This window comes from Phaenicophaeus curvirostris, chromosome 3 (genome assembly GCF_032191515.1).
Source record: "Phaenicophaeus curvirostris isolate KB17595 chromosome 3, BPBGC_Pcur_1.0, whole genome shotgun sequence".
NCBI lineage: Eukaryota > Metazoa > Chordata > Aves > Cuculiformes > Cuculidae > Phaenicophaeus > Phaenicophaeus curvirostris.
The window spans coordinates 23635862-23657305 of NC_091394.1; the positions used below are offsets into that span (position 1 = coordinate 23635862).

Sequence of the window (21444 nt, forward strand, 5' to 3'; positions counted from 1 at the left end):
ACAGAGATATAGAATCTAATTTTCATGAATGGAGGAAGGTTGTGGCTAGGTAATGCAGATTATTTCCTCCTACACTCCAGAGCGATCAAAATATGCAATCCACTTCCACTGGTTTCTTTCTCATTCCCTGCCATCTCACTTCAATCTGGCCCACTTAATGGACAGAAAAGCCTTCACTTCTTCAGCTGAGTCAGTCTTTCTCTGGTTATTGCACTGCAACTGGCTTCCTAAGGGAATGAATGAGCATCAGACATGGTGCCACAAAGAAGAGAGGAACACAGCTCAGCCCCATGCATCTGGTAGCAATAAGCATGGTTTCACTGGGTCTAATCTGCATCCAGGTTACATCTGAAAAGAAAAGGCACCATGCTCCTCCACTAAAACATTATATTGTTGCTTTGCTTCCTAAGTTATCTGTTTGTTGCTCTAAAAGGATCAAGATTCTGTGTATTCAAAAAACTGGACAGACAGGTGCACACTCTCCTGGGCAGAAAACTGGCTGGATGGCTGGGCTCAGAGAGTGATGGTAAATGGAGTTAACTCCATCTGGAGGCCAGTTACAATGAGGTTCCCCAGGTCTCAGTGCTGGGTCCAGCCCTGGATGAAGGCATTGAGTGCACTCTTAGCAAACTTGCCGATGACAGTAAGCTGGGTGGAAGTGTCAATCTGCTGGAGGGTAGGGAGGCTCTGAAAAGGGATCTGAACAGCCTGGACCACTGGGCTGAGATCAATGCATGAGGTTTAACAAGGCCAAATGCCGGGTCATGCACTTGGGGCACAACAACCCTATGCAGTGCTACAGACTAGGAGAAGTCTGCCTAGAAAGCTGCCTGGAGGAGAAGGACCTGGGGGTGTTGGTTGACAGTGACTGAACATGAGCCGGCAGTGTGCCCAGGTGGCCAAGAAGGCCAATGGCATCTTGGCTTGTATCAGAAATGCTGTGGCCAGCAGGTCCAGGGAGGTTATCCTCCCTCTGTACTCGGCACTGGTGAGACCGCTCCTTGAATACTGTGTTCCGTCCTGGGCCCCTCACCACAAGAAGGATGTTGAGGCTCTGGAACAAGTCCAGAGAAGAGCAATGAAGTTGGTAAAGGGGCTGGAGAACAAGTCTTACGGGGAGCGACTGAGAGAGCTGGGGTTGTTTACCCTGGAGAAGAGGAGGCTGAGGGGAGACCTCATTGCTCTCTACAACTACCTGAAAGGACGTTGTAGAGAGGAGGGTGCTGACCTCTTCTCCCAAGTGACAGGGGACAGGACAAGAGGGAATGGCCTCAAGTTCCGCCAGGGGAGGTTCTGGCTTGACATTAGGAATAAAATTTTCACAGAAAGGGTCACTGGGCACTGGAACAGGCTGCCTGGGGGGTGGTTGAGTCACCTTCCCTGGAGGTGTTTAAGGCATGGGTGGACGAGGTGCTAAGGGGAATGATTTAGTGTTTGATCGGAATGGTTGGACTCGATGATCTGGTGGGTCTCTTCCAACCTGGTGATTCTGTGATTCTGTGATGCCCCAGAATAAGGGAGATCTTATGGCATTCTCCTTCCCTGCACTTGTGCGTAAACAAATGACCCTACAATATATCAAAACCATGTTCATAATTACCAAGCTAATAAAACTACAACCTAGTATTACAAACTTCTGCCTCAGTTGCTTTCATATTTTCAGTTCTAAGAAAAGCAAAAATTTCATATTTAAGCTAACTTGCTGAAGTAATGAAGGTGTTAAAAGAACTTATCTTAGACGCAGAGTTAAAGTATTTTTCCTGTGTGACTGTCCTCAAACAACAGCTTAAGTGCTTAAAACACTTGCAAAAATCATCTAAACATGTCTAAGTCCAAACTTCATACATTAGTGTTCCAGTTTAGCTTCTCACATCCAAATCTACCCTGCAAGATTCATTATTGCATACTGCTTTCTGCTGCAGAGATATTTTCTCCAGAGGAGAAATAAAAACCCGTCAACACCTGTACTTCAAAAAAAAATTTAATCTTACATGATTCAAAAAAGCATTTGAATTAACAGACAAGCATGCTGCAAATAAAGCTGACAGTCATTTATAGTATAAAACAGACTGGCATTTTTAGTAGCATGCAAATACAGATGACAGGCATGTCTTTATTCAATTAGTTCCTATTTTCCAAGGGCAGAGATATGTGCACACATCCAAACTGTGCCCTCTAATTTTAGAGACTTTCTATAGTGAATATTTAAAACTACTTAGTATCCGAATCAATTTAACAGACTGTCACTTAATGTACTTCTCAGTTTCGGCTTTCAATAATTTACTCTGTATACCTCAAAACTGCTCATGACCTGATCCATAATTACATTCAAGCAGATGGATCTCTTGGCCTTTTTTAGAAGTATTTCAGTTTCAGAACAGTTAAGACTTTCATGCATGCACATTTTTATATGCTTCCCAGTATTATAAAAGTTTCATACCAATCCATCTGCATATCCTACTTACTTCTGCAACTAAAATAGCAGGTAAAACAGGCACTTACTGTTCAGTGGTTAGAGGGCACTTCTCCACTCTGTTTTCCAAATCAAGCCTACTGCCTCTTTAGCTGCTGAAAAACAAAACCAAATCCCAACACATATCAGAATTCAAGGAACTGAGAAAGAGGGCATTTTACTAAAAAAACAATAGTCCTTTTCAGAGGAAGTTAAAAGCAGTGAAACAGTGATATTTACATTTAGACTTTTTCTCAGGACAGCTAATAAAGCTTTCTGAATGTGAAACCCATTCACAAGAATATTGTGGCAAGGCATACAGATGACATCTTTAGAAAACAAGGAAAAAAAAAACAGCAGAAGCAATGATAATAAAAAAATATAATTAAATATTAAAAAAGCAAACCCATCGCCTTCACATTAGCTCAATTTTCTGTCTTTTTACCACACTATGAACTGTGAATATTTGAACAGAAAATTAATTTTTACTGATGCCTTCTCCGCTGGTCTACTGTATTAAAGAAGGATTGCTCAGGGTTTGTGACTACTACTTCAATAATTGTTTTGGTTTTGTTTTTCTAATTGCAAGTCCAAATAATTTCCCCCCCTCAAACTTCTAGGAAGAAGGTTTTTTGGTTTTCTTTCTTTTTTAACACAATAGCTGCAAATTTCCATCAGAGAAAATGCAATTGAAAACAAGGACAGTTGTAAGAAACAAATATTCTGAAGTACATAATACCTGCTCATTACTTAACATTTCCCAAAGATATCAGTATCAGCAAGCAATGTAGCACTAACACTGGTCATTCAACAGAGTTATTAATAATTTCAATTTTAGCAAAACTCAAATGACATGTAATTATTCCTGGAAACCTGGCATGATGAAGAATCTATGAATTACAGTAAGCTTCATTTACTAGACAACAGGTAGCATCTTAGAAATTTAAAGTTTAAACAGTCATTTCAAGGCCTAATGCATGTTAGAGATGTCACCATACTAAACGGTTGTGTCTCACAAAGTACGTAAAACTCATCAGGATTAATATGTGAAATAAGAATAGTTGGCGTTCTCAAAGGAAAGTCACTGGCATTTTCATATCACTTGTCAACACCAGACACAGCTTTCAAATGACCACTGCCAGTTATAAAATTTCTATTTATTGATAGCAGTGGGTGGTGATGCTGACAGACTACATGAAGAGCCCTGTTGCGCTCTGCACGCCTACTCCTTACACACTGCCAGGAGGCAGCCTCTGTACTGCATAGGTAAAAATGCATTAAAAATGTATTTTTGAAAATAAATGTTCTCTGAATGAAGACAACCACCACCTCCATCTTATAGATAGAAAAATGAGGCATGCCAAATGTCGTGGGGGAAAATGTTCCCTGAAAGTAGCACTGAGATAAAATAAGGCCTGAAAAAGATCTGCCCACTCTACTAGTGTAGGTACACAGAGGAGAAGCGCAGATGAACTGCCTTGAGGCAGGAGTCTAGGCGGCAGGAGTCTAGAAGGCAGTAGCAAGCTGTCCAACAGCCATTCATTGGCTTTAAATATGGAAAATATTGAGGCACTGAGAGGCATGGTTTAGTATTTGATAGGAATGTTTGGACTCGATGACCTGGTGATTCTATGATTCTATGAAATATGAAGAAAGTCAAAGAGACTGGCTGGAAGTGATGGGATCAGTGAGGCACCTGCTAACCGCCCAGCTGTAGAGTCGTGAACAAGGGGGTAGGAAACCCTCAGCAGGAGGAGTCAAGAGGTGAACTGTTGTAGGGGAGCAAGGCTGCCCAATGGGCCTGGGAACCTCTGCTGCTGGCACTGAATGAACTCTTCCCTGAGCCTGTGGTGCTTATGAGCACAAGCACTGCAGCTTCAGTGGGTGTAAATGTGTATTCTATACCAAAAATGCAGGTGTATCATACCCCTACCCCACACCCCCACCAAAGTACACCCTGCCTCAGCTGCCTCCTTGTGATACACACAAAACACAGAAATAAAAACCTCTTTAAGTGACTGGAGTGGTTCTCTTCTTGCAGTTGACTCACCTCCAGATTCCCCATGACACCAACCAACCTGCAGAACTAACGCAAGACAGTGGTAGCAGAACATGAAAAATGTTTTTCTAATATCCAATGCATTCTGAGTACCTTAGCCACCAAATCCTTTCCCAAAGGTTTTCCTTTATTTCACAGAAAAAAAAAAAATCCTTAGTATTATTTCTAAACTTATCAGCACTTCAACTATTTTTTAATCAAGAAAATATATTTCATTTATTTCTATTGGGGAGCAATACTTTTTAAAAAAAATTGCATTATCATTTATATCTTTATAATTATTATAATTTATATCTACAAGAGACCTCCAGTTAGAGATAAGACATCCTATACCAAAATAATTTTTCTTTTCTGAAGATAGAGTGCTGTATCAAGTGTTTAATTTCTCTCCTTTTCTCACCTATGTCAAATTAATGGAATCTTTTGCATGTCCAGAACAACATCTGCCACTGTAGCTGCTCCATTATGCATTTCTATGTGTGCTCAAGTCCTGCAGAATGAAAACAGAGTCAGAGTCAGAAGATGGGGTGAGGGGCACAAACCAGGACATCAGCGTGATGAATCCACTGCTCTGGATCCCAAGGCTAATCCAGGTAAAATGAAATATTACTACTACAAACTTTACCAAAGAGACCTTAGAGGAAAGGTCAGGGATTAGAAAGGGCAAAACACTTTTCTACCCTCTTTTTTAGAGCTCATGGGGAGATAAAGGAGAAACATTTCAAACCACCAGGAGAAAGGCAGAAGAGGCAAAGTAAGGCCACGGACCTACCAACCAGTTTTGCTATTAGATCACAGGGAACAGGACAAGTGAGAGCTGCTATGACACACATTTCTTCCACAGAAAAATCAAGTAGTACTTCAAAAAATCTCAGCAATAACATTACAAAGTTATAGTTTGAAGTACCGTGATGTTACGAGACTTACAGTACTAGTGCTCTTTCAGCTTTCTGAGAAGTGCATTGATTAGAAAAGAAATTCCAAACACCTTCTTCTAGATAGAAAGAATGTCAAAGCTGTATTTTAATTGCTAGACAATAAAAAGCTAACTAGATTTTAGTTTCTATATATAAAAAAATGTAATATTTTCTTGTAGCATTTTACTTCCTCTATCCTTTTGCAAACGGTAGCAATAGTTTCTTATTTAGTACTGTACCAGTGAGTTTTCATCTGAAGAACCACAGGAAAGATACATGAGTACATCTGTAAATGCTTAATAAATTCATAATATTAAATAATTTTAATAAATAAGAAATCCTTTTTCTAGTTTCTCATTTCTGGGTTGCAGTATAGTCACTAGACAGAAAACAAAGTCATATATAGAGGTAAGACAGTGTTTTCAAAACTGGTTTATATAAGACTGATCTTATTTTAGTGCTGTCATTTCTCCTTGAAATCATAGTTGGGACCAATATTATACAGACTTTTTTCTTACTGGTATCCCAATAAGATTCTGGAGGAACTAGAACATAACTGATGTATTGCTATGCAAACGTTATAGAAAAGGTTCCTAGACTTGTCAAAACCTATAGTTTCAGGCAATACTGTTACAGTAACTAAAGCAGTGAACTTGCTCATACTTCCATATTTAACAAACTGAGATTGAACCATATTGAATAAAAACCTTTCTACAGAAAACCGATGAGCCACAAGAAATGTCAGTGACTTTGGTGTGATCATTGTGGGAGCAACCGCTTGGTGTAAGGAAACTTTTAGCTAAGGAAGAGGTCAGGAAATGAAAAAATGTGTTACGAAGGCAATCAGTAGCACCTGGGGAAGTAAGACATTAGTTCATCTCAATGGACTTAGGAGACCAAGATGAACAGGCTGAATACTAAATTGTAGAATGGCAATCTCAAAAAGGTCTCTTCAGCATTTTGGTATTTTCTGCTTTTTTTTGTCACTAAATGATGAAAACAGAGAGGATTAAACAATCTACCCAATGGTACCAGGCTCTTACCATTCAATCTGCAATGACTGGACCTCAGCTGCCTACATGTCTACAACCTTCTATATACTAGTGTCATGTACCTTTTGCATTAAAAGGGCCGGAATGAATATTTCTGAACAATTTTTGAACTAAGTAAGTAACCTGTTTTCCCTTCAGCAGTTCAGTACAGCATACCATAGGAAGTAGTTGGAAATTTATTTTCGAACCACTTATCTAGAATTGGGGAAAAAAAAAAAAAAAGAATATATTTACATTCTAGATCCCTGGATTCCTACAGATGTCCTTTATAATGTTACAACTTTGGATAATTCTTAATGAAGAATATAGCTAGTATGAACTAACCATCTGCTTTGCTGCTTTGTACCATTATTAATATTTACCCAATTGCTTTGTAGAAAATTACACTGCAGCATCACAAATCCAAGTACAATACACATAATGATAATCTATCCTAACAGAATGACTCTAGATGATCCTCTGGAAATCTAAAATATTTACAAAATGTGGGCACAGTAAAAATAAACATATTTCAACTAATAGAATTTTCTATACTTGCTGAAGAAAGGCTACATATATATTCATCAGTCCTGACAGTGACTAACAGAAGAAACCTTTAGGAAACAGCCTCAGGAAATTAAATTAAAGTGTTGAAATGCTGTTCTGAAATGGTTATTTACATTATTTCTGAAGTCACTTCTGCCACTGTACAGTAGTTATTATTACCAGGGAGGAAAAAAACACTGTATATTGCTACTCCTTTCACTTCAAAAAAAAGTATCCTAAGCAATTTAGACCTTGTTTTAACAAACCATTAGACAAAATGGAGAGTGTGCAATCAAAGCCTTTACTTGAACTTTGTGAGGCATCATGCCTTCTGTGGCTCCAATAATTGCAGTGGACTTACAGCAGGAACAGACTAAAGCTCATTGTACAAAGAAGAATATACAGTGCCACGTTTTGTAAACTGCTACATATTTCTGATTAGAGCAAGCAGTTATGTTTTAACTCATATTCCAACTATGTCAACAGAAAAACTCCTAGCATATTGAGAAAAGAAGTAAAGTTCAGCACTGCTTTCTATGTCTTCAAGCAAATATAACATACAGATAGTAATTTAAAATAATAGGACAGATATTACCAATTAAGTTTTAAGTAAGCAGGATTGGTTTTGTGCTTTTCACTTGTTCTCGCCTGAGATGCAGCAGAGTAAGTTCACTAAGATCATTTGCCATTAGCAAAGCTTAAGGTTTGGAGCTTTCAGGTCTCTGTTAGGTGCACGTATTCCCCAGTGTGCTGTTCTTGTTTCTATACTTAGCTGGAATCTCACTGAGCAAACTGATTGCATGTGCAAGAACAGGAAAAAATCAGGCTTTTAGCACGACAGCTTTTCTCCCTACACTGGCTGGGGAGCAAGAAAGAACATTTAAAGTGTACAAGAATAAATATAAATAATTCCAGGGAATTGATTTACTAAGCAAATGTCTAACAGTATTTAGAAAACCATTACCAAGATTTGTTTGTAATTAACATGAGCTAAATACTTATGTCACAACATACAATTGGTAAACTTAAAGAAATAAGAAAAATAAATAAGCTGATAAGTCAGTTAACTCTCTTTTCAGTAGTGTTTAGCCACCATGAAAGCAGAGGAAACAAAATTATCTCCATAGTATGAACTAAGTTCCACTTGACATTAGTATTTCTAAACTCCCAGATACACGAAAGAAACAGCGGATATAGGAAAAGTGTCCTGTAACCTCCAGGCTGTGTTTGCATTTGACACAGAGAACCCCAGGAATCCTGAAACTCACCTGTACTTCGGTGCCTCCTGCTATGATACTAAGGTGTCAATACATGGTGTAGGCAGATTGCAAATTCTATAGATACAGGAGTCTGGGAAAAATCTGATCTACAACAACCTAACATGAATTCAGACAAAGGTCTACAAAAGCTGGCTGCCAAATGAATAAACCAAATGTGTCTATGGATAAGAATTTTCATTTCAGGGACTCAATGCCTTCTTCATCTCAGCCTTTTCTGGCCTTCAGAAATCTCAGGCCTCTTAGACCAGTTGCAAAGACTGGAGTAAAGATGTCCTTGGTGGAGGAGAGGCAGGTTAAGGAACTTTTAAATAATATGCACATATGTAAGTCCATGAAGCCTGACATGAAGCACCCCAAATACTGAAAGAGCTGGCTGATGTCATTATGAGGCCACTCAATTACCTTTGAATTACCTTTCAATTACCTTTCAATTACCTTACTCAATTACCTTTGAATTACCTTTCTTTGCCTCAGTCTTTAATTGTAAAGAAAGTCGTTCCATCTGTGTACAAACCCAGGAGATAGAGAAGCAAAATGAGGCTCCCATGATCCAAGAGGAGGTGGTCAGAGCCTTGCTAGCCCGACTAGACACTCACAAGTCTATGGGGCCAGATGGGATTCATCCAAGGGTATTGAAGGAGCTGGCTGATGTGCTGGCCAAACCCCTTTCCATCATCTTCCAACAGTCCTGGAAGACTGGGGAAGTTCCACTGGACTGGAGGCTGGCTGATGTTGTGCCCATCTACAAGAAGGGTCGAAAGGAGGATCCAGGGAACTACAGGCCTGTCAGTCTGACCTCAGTGCCAGGGAAAGTCATGGAGCAGGTGATCTTGTGTGCTATCATGAAGCACATGCAAGAGAACCGGGTGATCAGGCCCAGTCAGCACGGGTCCACAGAAGGCAGGTCTTGCCAAACTTAGCTGATCGCCTTCTATGACAAAGGGACTCGGCTGCTGGACGAGGGAAAGGCTGGACTTCAGTAAAGCCTTTGACACAGTTTCTCACAGCATTCTGCTTCGGAAACTGTCAGCCTCTGGCCTGGACAGGCGCACACTCTCCTGGGTGGAAAACTGGTTGGATGGCCGGGCCCAGAGAGTGGTGGGAAATGGTGTGAAATCCAGCTGGAGGCCAGTGACAAGTGGGGTTCCCCAGGGCTCAGGGCTGGGTCCAGCCCTGTTCAATGTCTTTATCAATGACCTGGATGAAGGCATCGAGTGCACCCTTAGCAAGTTTGCGGACGACACTAAGCTGGGTGGAAGTGTCGATCTGCTGGAGGGTAGGGAGGCTCTGCGAAGGGATCTGAACAGGCTGGACCGCTGGGCTGAGTCCAATGGCATGAGGTTTAACAAGGCCAAATGACGGGTCATGCACTTGGGGCACAACAACCCTATGCAGTGCTACAGACTAGGAGAAGTCTGTCTAGAAAGCTGCCTGGAGGAGAGGGACCTGGGGGTGTTGGTTGACAGCTGACTGAACATGAGCCAGCAGTGTGCCCAGGTGGCCAAGAAGTCCAATGGCATCTTGGCTTGTATCAGAAACGGCGTGACCAGCAGGTCCAGGGAGGTTATTCTCCCTCTGTACTCGGCACTGGTGAGACTGCTCCTCGAATCCTGTGTTCAGTTCTGGGCCCCTCAGCACAAGAAGGATGTTGAGGCTCTGGAACAAGTCCAGAGAAGAGCAACAAAGCTGGTAAAGGGGCTGGAGAGCAGGTCTTACAGCGAGCGGCTGAGAGAGCTGGGGTTGTTTAGCCTGGAGAAGAGGAGGCTGAGGGGAGACCTCATTGCTCTCTACATCTACCTGAAAGGAGGTTGTAGAGAGGAGGGTGCTGGCCTCTTCTCCCAAGTGACAGGGGACAGGACAAGAGGGAATGGCCTCAAGCTCCGCCAGGGGAGGTTTAGGCTGGACATTAGGAAAAAATTCTTCACAGAAAGGGTCATTGGGCACTGGAACAGGCTGCCCAGGGAGGTGGTTGATTCACCTTCCCTGGAGGTGTTTAAGGCACAGGTGGACAAGGTGCTAAGGGGCATGGTTTAGTGTTTGATAGGAATGGTTGGACTCGATGATCCGGTGGGTCTCTTCCAACCTGGTTATTCTATGATTCTATGGTTCTATGAAAGCTTGTGGCAATCAGGAGAGGTTCCTGAAAACTGATAGAAAGCAAATGTCACTCCTATCTTCAAGAAGGACAAGGGGAATCCAGAAAACTACAAGATGGTCACAGAATCACAGACTCATAGAATCATGGAATGGTTTGGGTTGAAAGTGTCCTTAAGGACCATCTAGTTCCAAACCCCTGCCATGGACAAGAACAACTCCCACTAGATCAGGCTACTCAACGCCCCATCCAACCTGACCTTGAACACTTCTAGGGTGGCAGCATCCACAACTTCCCTAGGAAATCTGTTCCAGTGTCTCACCACCCTCATCGTGAAGAATTTCTTCCTAATGTCTAGTCTAAATCTTCCCCTCTCTAATTTGTAGACATACCTGCTCTTCCTAAAAATACATCCCTTGTAAGAAGTCCCTCCGCAGCTTTCTTGTACCCCCTTCAGGTACTGGAAGGCTGCTATAAGGTCTCCTCAGAGCCCTCTGTTCTCCAGGCTGAACGACCCCAACTCTCTCCTCCTGTCCTCATAGCAGAAGTACTTCATCCCTCTGAACATTTCTGTAGCCCTCCTCTGGATATGTTCCAACAGTTTTATATCATTCTTATATTGAGGATTCCAGAACTAGACACAATACTCCAAGCAGGGTCTTACAAGACCAGAGTAGAGAGACAGAATCACCTCCCTCGACCTGCTGGCCATGCTTCTTTTGAGGCAGCCCAGGATATGGTTGGCCTTCTGGGCTGCAAGCATGCATCGCTGGCTCCTGTCGAGCTTTTCATGAATCAGCACCCCCAAGTCCTTCTCCTCAGGGCTCCCCTCAATCATATCATCCCCCAGCCTGTATTGAAACTGTAAGTTGCCCTGACCCAGGTGTAGGACCTTACACTTAGCCTTGTTGAACCTCATGAGGTTCATACAGGCCAGCTTCTCCAGCTTGTCCACCTCTCCCTGGACACTGAGCCATTGACCACTACTCTCTGAATAAGACTATCCAACCAATTCCTTATCCACTGAACAGTTCACCCATCAAATCTGTATCTCTCCAATTTAGAGAAAAGAAAGTTGTGGGAGATCATGTTAAAGGCTTTACAGAAGTCAGACAGACTACTGGTTTTCCACACTATCCATTGGTTTTCCGGTGTCCACTGATGTGGTTACCTCATCATTAAAAGCCACTAAGTTGGTCAGACAGGACTTGCCCGTGGTGAAGCCATGCTGGCTGCTTTGAATCACCTCCCCATCCTGTATATGTTTTAGTATAGCTTCTAGGAAGGTCTGCCCACGCACAGAGGTGAGACTGACAGGTCGGTGGTTCCCAGGGTCATCTTTTCTACCCTTTCTAAAAATGGGCACAATGTACAATGTTACCCTTCTTCCAGTCACCAGGGACTTCTCCTGACTGCCATGACTTTTCAAATACCATGTAGAGTGGCTTGGCCACCACATCAGCCAGTTCCCTCGGACTTATATATGTTCAGGTTCCTCAGGTAGTCACAAACCTGATCCTTCCCTACAGTGGGAGGAGCTATATCCTGTTGGTCCCGTTCTTGTCATCCATTGATCCAAGATTGGTAAGGAGAACAGATATCAGTGAAGACTGAGGCAAAAAAGTTGTTTAGTACCTTAGCCTTCTCCTCATCTGTTAATATGAGGTCACCATTTTCATCCATCAGTTGGGGTAAGCTTTCTTTAACTTTCCTTTTCTCATTGACGTACCTGTAGAAGCCCTTCTTGTATACACAAACCACAGGGTTCCTATTGGTTCCTCGGTCTTTTATTCTGACCCATAAGCTTTCAACCTGTTTTTGGCTACTTTTCAATGACAGCTCTTCACATTCTATCCCTTTCCTGATATAGAGGGCAATGCCTCCACCCCTCCTTCCTGGTCTGTCCTTTCTGAATGGCCTGTACCATCGATAGCCACACTTCAGTCATGGAATTCGTCCCACCAAGTTTCATTAATGGCAATCAAATCATAGCTTTCTAGTATGGTAGCTTTCAGCTCCTCGTGTTTGTTGCCCAAGCTCTATGCATTTGTATAGAGCCACTTCAGCTGGGCTGCTAGCCACATCACTTTCTTAATGGAAGACCCCTTATTTCCCTAAAGGTGCTCCATGGAAGTTTCCTTGCCAGCACCTAGTGCCTCATGAGTCCCCCGCTCATCTCTGCAAGACTTTACTGTGCTGTGGCATCCCCAGCACACCCCAGGGCAACAGGTAGGGGCCCCATACCAGCACCTTCTAACCTGTGTGTCTCTTTCTGCATACTGTCAAAGGCAAGCCTGATATTACCACCCTCCCCCTTCACATCTAGCCCTATCAATAAGCCCTGCAAGCTCCTGAGCAAAGACTCTCTCCTACCTTTGAGGAAGGTGGCTCCCATCTGATACCTGTAAACCTGGTGCCATGTCGGCTATCCCATTGTCAAAAAACCCAAAATTATTATGTTGACACCAGCCACAGAGACATGTATTAACAGACTGGGCCTGTTTTATCCTTCCAATATCACTGTCTGTAACTGGAAGTAGGGAGGAAAAAGTCACCTGGGCCCCAGATTCCCTAACTAGTCATCTCAATGCCCTAAAATCTCTTTGAGATCACCCTTGGGCTATGTACTGCAACTTTATCACCACCCACAAAGAAAAGCAGTAACAGATAGTAGTCTGAGGGCCTTAACAAACTGGAGAGCAATGTAATCCTGGAAACTATTTCTAGGCACATGAAGAAGAAGAAATCGATCGGGAGTAGTCAGCATGGATTTATGAAGAAGAAATCGTACTTGACCAACCTGACTGTCTTCAATAATGAGGTGACCAGCTTGGTAGATGAGGGGAGGGCAGATGACGACATTTATCTTAACTCTAGGGAGGATTTTGACACTGTCTCCTGTAACATCATCATAGACAAGCTGACGAACTATGGCTTAGATGAGTGCAGAGAGGTAGATTGAAAACTGACTGAATGGTCAGGCAGAGACGGTACTGATAAGCAGTACAAAATGCACATGGAGGCCACTTCTGTACCCTAGGCATTGACATTGGGGCCAGTACTATTTACATCTTCGTTAATTTCCTGGACAATGGGATGGAGTGCATTCTCAGGACATTTGCAGATGATATAAAACTGAGGGTTGGGGGGAATAACTGAGGCACCTGATGGGTATACTGCCACTCATGGGGACCTCCGCAGGCTAGAGAAATGGGCAGAGAGGAATCTCCAGAATCTGAACAAGAAGAAATGCCAAGTCCTCCATCTGAGGCTTATGTCCAGTCCAATGATAGGTCATACATGGAAATAAATATATAGAGCCTAATTCATTGAGGCAGCTGCAGAGAAGTATGCATTGTAACTAACTCTGTTAGCCACACCCCTTATATATTCTACTGCTATTTTGAATTCAAAGACAGGCAGATAATCTTGATTCCTGCTGTTCTTTGGGTTTCTGTCATGTATTGAAATTCTTCAAGTGAACAGAACTCTTTTGGCAAGGAATACTAATGTATATAACTATTCATGTAAACCCATTGCTCAGATTCAAGTTTCAAGAAGTAGTGCTGCTCAGTTTAGGGTCTAAGGGTATATGCTCTCTTGATACAGAAATTATAAACTAAATATACCTCCTACCTCCACAGGGAAAAAAATAATACAGTTTAATACAGTTATACAGTAATCCAACCAAAATATTTCAATCTGTCAGTGTAAATTCTTCAGAATCAAGCATCCCAACATTGTTCAGGCAGAAATTACTAAGTAGTAGTACCAATAAAGATAGACAGATCGGCAATTTCTTTACAAACTTTTTCACAAATTTTCATATATCATGAACACTTGCTGCTGTTTCCTGTGTTCTTGTTAGAATACTTTCATATTGTGTTTAGGAAGGGGAAAACAATTATAAATGGATGATCTCAGCATGTAATATGTCTGGTATCAGTCAAGTCTTTTAAGTTATCATTCAGTTATCTTACACAGATCTTTGTATTATATACAAGTTCAAAGTACAGGTTGCTATAGGATATTAACTTCCAATGAAAAACCTTACACAAGAAAATGTGAGAGGCCACCAAGGGTGCTTCCTAAATAATCTTATAAAAGCTTGTGAGCAAAAGTAATTTTAAGTTTAAGGCAAGCAAAAAGAGTACAATGCTGACTGTCATCTTGACAGTGTTAAGGCAACTCAATAAGGGAGGAACAGATAATTTGATACAAGGCTGGTGCAGCAAGGTTAACTGAAGCACCTTTCACTTTATCTATTTAGCCTATAAATATTTTAAATTTTGTGGTCTATTTTGAGTGCTATATAAAAATGACAGTACTTGCATTTTATCTTGACTTTGCTTGAATTGAGTTTGATTAACTGGATAAGTATTCCTTACCCAAGTGTGTCTAAAATTGATAAACTGGATTTTGGAACAGCCTAACAAGAACCCCAGACCCAAACTTCCTCCAGCCTCTCTGGGGCTGCAGTGGAGGACAGACAATGAAAGTTTATACCACAGGCCCAGTGGAAGCAGGACCATCTCCCGGTGAATGCTGGTTACTTTGAGGTATCTCAGGTACACACTGAAGTCTCTAGCTTTATAGGAACATAACTGTGACAGATTTTACATGAGATTTGACATTTGGATGTTTTACACTGTCTATAAGGGAATGAAACTATATGACTTTACAGTAACTAGACCAAGCACAAACTACTGTTTCTTGGGATTTCTACTGTTATGTGATTCAAAGATATTTGCCAGTTCTTTCAGGGCATAAATTTTTTTTCAAAGCTCTAACACGCTTCTGTATGAGCTATTCAGTGTACTTTTGCAGAAAGAGTTGTTATTATAAGATACACACACTAAAAACAAACATCCCGTACAACCTGTATAAATTTTTGAAGTTTTGTTCCCCATATATACAAATATTTTGTTTGGTTCTGAAGATATCTAAATTGAAAACTCGGAGTGAAAGCATATCTGCAACACCAGGGAGTTTGGACTTTTCAGTTCTTCTGAAAAATTTAAGATTCTCCTGTACACTACGAAACATCCAAGAAAATTAAAGTAGAAGACCTGCATTTGGAACAAAACAACTCCATGCAGTGCTGCAGGCTAGGCGAAGAGCGGCTAGAAAGCTGCCTGGCAGAGAAAGACCTGAGAATGTTGGTTGACAGCAACTGAACATGAGCCAACAGTGTACTCAGGTGGCCAAGAAAGCCAACAGCATCTTGGCTTGTATGAGAAACAGTGTGACCAGCAGGACCAGGGAAGTGATTTTGCCCCTGTACTCAGCACTGGTGAGGCCATACCTCACATACTCTATTCAGTTTTGGGTCCCTTTCTCCAAGGGTCCATTGAGGTCCTGGAGCGTGTTGAGAAAGAAGAGCCACAAATCTGGTGAAGGGACTGGAGAACAAGTCCTACAAGGAGTGGTCGAGAGAACTGGGTTTGTTTAGCCTAGGGAAGAAGAGGCTGAGGAGAGACCTTATTGCTATCTACAACTACCTGAAAGGAGGTTGTAGAGAGGTGTGTGTTGGTCTCTTTGCCCAAGTGATAAGTGATAGGACGAGAGGGAAAGGCCTCAAATCGCACCAGGGGAGGTTCAGATCGGACATTAGGAAATACTTCTTCACCAAAAGGGTTATCAAGCACCAGAACAGCCTGCCCAGGGAGGTGGTTGAGTCACCATCCCTGAAAGTATTTAAAAGACAAGTAGATGAAGTGCTGAGGGCTATGATTTATTAGTGGAAAGGTACAGTTGGCCCTGATGGTCTCAAGTCTTTTGCAAAGTAGTGATTCTACGATTCTATGTTTAACTTTCAGATGTTATGAACACAGCAGTTCCCAGTGAAATATCAGGAGACACTCATAAAATGTGTAAGGATTTAGCCATAAACACTCCCAGCCTTCTTTTAAGAGAACTTTTCTCTCTCATTATAAAATATAAAATCTTTCTTCCTCCTCCCATCATTTTGAGAAATATTTGAATAGGGGTGCATAAATGAAAAAATATATATGTTCCAAAAATTAGATACTACTCGGGGATTTCAAAATTTCTGTTTTCTTCCCACCTCAGCAACAGACTTATGGGTTTGGTATTTTTTTCCATATGTAATACCCCTTTCATACCTCAAAGAGCTATGAACATGATATTTATAAAAAACTGAGAGTTAATACTAAATGAGTATAACCTGTATGAATAGGCAAATTATTACCAACAAAACATCACACACCATTTTGAAGTAAAAGCTATAAAAATCTAAGGATTCATAACGAAATATGCTTAGAGTTGCTCATATATAATGCTAATCTAAAAGACATTTAAAAACAACTTGCAAATATAAAAAAAACCTACGGCCTGAATAAGGTATTAATAAGGTAACTTTTTTAAATGTCATCAGAGATTTGACTAAGTTATATAGCTTATTTTTTCACTTTAATCGACCTTCTTTAAGACAAAATCTACTTTACTTCAAAGAACTCAGTAAAAGGTGAGGAAAGACTTATTAACAGACATAGTCAAATCTGGCTTTATAAATTTCCTCCAACCTCAAATGCACAAATGTTCTGTTGAGAGAAGTATTTTGTACAAAACTGTTGATTTGATACCTGAAAATGAAATATTATCCATTTTCTCTATACAGAACGAAAATTTTTTTTTTCAAAAAGGCCTTCAACTGCCTGAACTTTTCAAAGGACTGCTTTGTGTAAGTACACAAACTGTACACCTAAAACATCAAAATTCTCACATTCAAATTTCATATACAGACTTCAATGCAAAAAGAAAGGACTATTCATATCAATTCAGCCTTGAAAAATTAGGGGATAAGCTCTGAAATAATTAGAGATTATGTTAAGATTACTTAGAAATTCATGGAGTAATGTTTCATAAACAAAAGCTAAATAGTGTTTGCGTACTTACAAGTAAAGAAGATCTGCAAAGATAGTTAATTGGCAAGGGTAGTTAACTGGCGTAGTTAACTAAACCCAGCCAGTCATTAAAAAGTTTTCTGAGTGATGCTTTCATTATTTTTATCTTTTTCTTGTTATTTTATACTGTTGGTCATTTTTCTGTCAAACTGTAATTTTCATTAATTGTTCAGTGTTTTCCATACAGTCCTAAAATCACATGGAAAATAAGGATCAGCAAGGGAAGATAGTTCAGTGACTTGATACAGTGTCCAATGACTGCTATAATTCTAATCTCAGTGATGTGAAAATGTGTAAGATCTCATTATCAAGTCAGGAAACTGCTATTTTGAAGAACATAAGAGATTCCTCATGTATTCACTGTATCACTTCACTTTTCTTTGTGATGGACATACCACATCCTGTTCCTATTTGAACAGTGTGCAAGTCAGGAGGAGGAATTGTGACAATGTCTTTTCTTTTTTTCTCTTTACCTGAACATATAGTTACAAAATGGGATTTCAGTTTGAAAATGCACCCTTGGAAGTTAATCTATCCTCCCTCCTAGTATGTGTTCTAATGCAGAAACAGCTTCCTGAAAGAGCATATACATATACTGCTTTTACTTAAGAGGTTTCCTGAATAATGGCCTTAATTTTTTATTACATAGGCAATTTATGACCAATAAGAAAGGATAGAATGTTGACCAAAGATTGGTGTTGGAAAAAGTATACAAAAGTTACTTTTCTCAATGCAAAGTTTGTGATGCTTAGAAGAGAGTTAGCTACACAGGTACACTCAATAATTAATGTATATTGGTTAAAAAAAAAAAAAGCTAAAAAGGAAAGAAAAAAAAATCTACCCTACAAAATAAATTCACTTTCTAATTCTGCATATTATGTAGCAATGCACAATTGGTTTGCTGATTTGTATGTTACAGGGAGGACTGTCCTTCCTTGTCAGAGCCTTGAAACTCTACCAACAGCTTACCCCCAAGCCTCAACAAAATGAAACACACAGAGCTTGATCCAGCTTATCTTGCAGTCTGGGTAAGTCTTTCTATAAAGATCATCATATATTCTGTGTCAAGTCTCAGGGTTTAGCCTTACGGCTCAATGGAATAAACAAACTTTAATCTAACTTTCCCACATGGGGCAGATTCTAAAGGCATTCTCGGTTTCCACCGGAAATGTAATTCCTTCTGATCCCAAAATCCATTCCATTCCTCCAGCTTACATCCATGTCATACGCAGGTGTACCCATCTCTCAGTACAACTCAAGGACAATTGCCCTGGATTTGTATAGGTGTTTTTTTGCATCTCTGACAGAAATTGCTCAGCAAAAGAACTTCACATTCTTCTTGCAAAAGTTGGAGGTTACCAATTCACACAGGATGAAACCAACTTAGCACAATACAAAAATCAACTGCCTCATTCAAAATCCGCCCACCAATCAACTTACTCTCCCTGGCTGCTGGTGATTACTGAAGAGTAGTTGAGTCAATCAATCAATCAAATATGATATTTGTGAAATGACAATTTTATAAGAAGTTATTAAAGGATTCTCAGGTACACAACACCCTAACTGTCTGTTATGTCTGAAAGTCATTTGCTTGCAAATGCTTTAAACAAAATAGTGCAAACTAAAAACTGCAAAATATAGAAGAAGAAAAGCGTAAAAAAAATCTGAACACGCAGCTTAATGTTAGACTAGCACTTTAATATGTATAATTAGAAGACTATTTCTTGTTTCATCTGTGTTTTAATTATATTGATCCCACTGAGGATACATTCCAAGAAAAATTCCATTCACTCATGGAACTAAGTTTCATGGGCTTCAAGGTATTTATTTCCTCTCCACTGTGTCATTACTTTCATGTAACTGTCAACTAAATATGCTCAAATATATAATTCTATGTCCTTTTATAAAGAAATCTGGGAATAGGACATCTTCCCAATAGCTTTCCAGCTGACAGCTAATAGAAAGTAAAATTATACCTACAGTCTAATCCTTTGTCCTGCAGCAAGTCTTACAATAAATCCCACAGAAAGGTCACCTCCTTCAGTCCATCTCTAGGTAGAAAACAACAGCAACACAGCTTTCAACATGTCCCTGGCTATAATATTCACAGAATCATAGAACAGGCTGTTTTGGAAGGGACCTTAAAGACCATCCAGTTCCAAGCCCCCTGCCATGGGTAGGGATACCTTCTACTAAGTCAGGATGCTCAAAGCCTCATCCAACCTGGCCTTGAATATCTTCAGGGACAAGTCATCCACAACTTTTCTGGACAACCCTTTCCGGTACCTCACCACCTGCACAGTAAAAACATTTCTTCCTAATGTCTAATCTGAGTCTTGCCTCTTTCATCTTTAAACTATTACCCCTCGTCCTACCACTACCACATATTCTTGATAAAGAGCCCCCTCCATCTTTCCTATAGTCCCTCTTTAAATACTGGAAGGCTGCTATAAGATATTCCCAGAGCCTTCTTTTTTTCCAGGCTAAACAATCCAAACTCTCTCAGCTTGTCTATGTTTGGGAAGTGCTCCAGTCCTCACATCATCTTTGGGGCCCTTCTCTGGACTAGCTAAAATAGATCCAAGCCCTTCCCATGCTGAGGACTCCAGAACTGAATGCTATACTCCAAGTGAGGTCTCTTGAGAGCGGAGTGAAGGGGCAGAATCATTTCCCTCAACATGCTACTTACACTTCTTCTGATGCAGCCCAGGATACAGTTGGATTTCTGGGCTGCAGGCACACATTGCTGGTTCATGATGAGTTTCTCATCCACCAACACCCCCAAGTCCTTCTCTGCCTGAATACACATAAATTGTATTTGTGCTTGGGATGGCCTCAACCCAGGTGCAGGATCTTGCACTTGGTGTTGTTGAACTTAAAGAGGTTAGCACAGGCTTACTTCCTGAGCCTGTCAAGGTCCCTCTGGATGGCATCCCTTCCCTCCAGAGTGTCAACCACACTGCACAGTTCGGTGTCCTCAGAAAACTTGATGAGAGAGCCCTCAATCCCACTGTCCTTATCTGCGGCAAAGATGCTAAACAATACCAGTCCCAATACGAACCTTCAGGGAATGCCTCTTGCCACCAGTTTCCACTTGGACATTGAGCCACTGACCACAACTTCTTTGAGTGTGTCCATTCAGCCAATTCCTTATCCACCAAGTCATCTATTCATCAAATCCATTTCTCTCCAGTTTAGAGACAACAATGTCATGTGGGACAGCTTCAGATGCTTTGCACAAATCCAGGTGGAAGCTGCCAAGCTGCTTTCCAACATCCCTACACATTAATCTTTCACAATTTCATTTAAGCTTTTTTAAGCTTATATATTTTCTGCATTCCTGAAGAAAATGTTTGCACTAAAGTGTCCAGTTTGGTTAGAAAAACACAAACCATTACCCACTGTCTGGTAAAAGCTTAGGAGCCAAAGGAAAGACCAATGCTTCTTTACAAAGAGAAGTGTGAAGTATCTTATTTAAAAGTAACAATAGTTTTGAAACTGCTTTCCCGATTAGCAACTCTTCTGTTTCAGCTGAGCTGGTCAGATAGGCATATCTCTGACTTGGGACTACTATTTACCTACAAAAGGAAGCTAAATTTGGGGTGCAAATAGGAACTACTAGGCATTATCTTTGTCATCAGGGACACAGGAATACAGAGATTCCCAATTAAAATGGATTTGGAAGGAGATAAAACTAACTGACAAAATATATTTTAGGGACTGTTGACAACTTTTCCTCTTACAACACTAATAAGGAAATCTACTGCTAAGGGCAAAGCATTTTCTAAAAGCTCTACATGGTTGCATGGCTGTGGAATTGACTTCTACCAGACTGTTATGACAGAAGAGACCCCTGCCATCTTTCCATTTACTGAAAAATTCTTTCTTAGTGTCCTATGTCCACCACTTAACAGACATGTCAATCAAGGTCTTATCTGGAACATAACCAAGAAGTACTTGAAAATCAAAAAAAAAAAAAAGCAAAACCAAAATAGTTTAATGTTCCTACAAGTCACAACTGGAAATATGTTTTCTCTTGGAAAAGGATTCAAATCAAACACCTTGAAAATATTCTAGAGCAGCTGCCATCAGAACTATCTTGGTATTTCATGTCATCCCAGAACTAGAATGGTCATCT

The 21444-nt window shown here is 40.6% G+C and overlaps 1 protein-coding gene and 1 long non-coding RNA gene across 3 annotated transcripts in view; both read right to left on the reverse strand.

Moving 5' to 3' along the window:
- CDH18 (cadherin 18) overlaps window positions 1–2533 on the reverse strand; it is a 192159-nt gene extending 189626 nt beyond the window's left edge. For both annotated transcript variants that reach the window (XM_069853512.1, XM_069853510.1), the window contains exon 1: window positions 2503–2533. The gene's annotated coding sequence lies outside the window, so the exon portion shown is untranslated. The remainder of the gene's footprint in view (window positions 1–2502) is intronic.
- A 3-nt stretch (window positions 2534–2536) lies between these two features.
- LOC138718852 (uncharacterized) overlaps window positions 2537–21444 on the reverse strand; it is a 131675-nt gene continuing 112767 nt past the window's right edge. Inside the window, exon 3 of the long non-coding RNA XR_011337149.1 lies at window positions 2537–2568. This is a non-coding gene — a long non-coding RNA (uncharacterized lncRNA). The remainder of the gene's footprint in view (window positions 2569–21444) is intronic.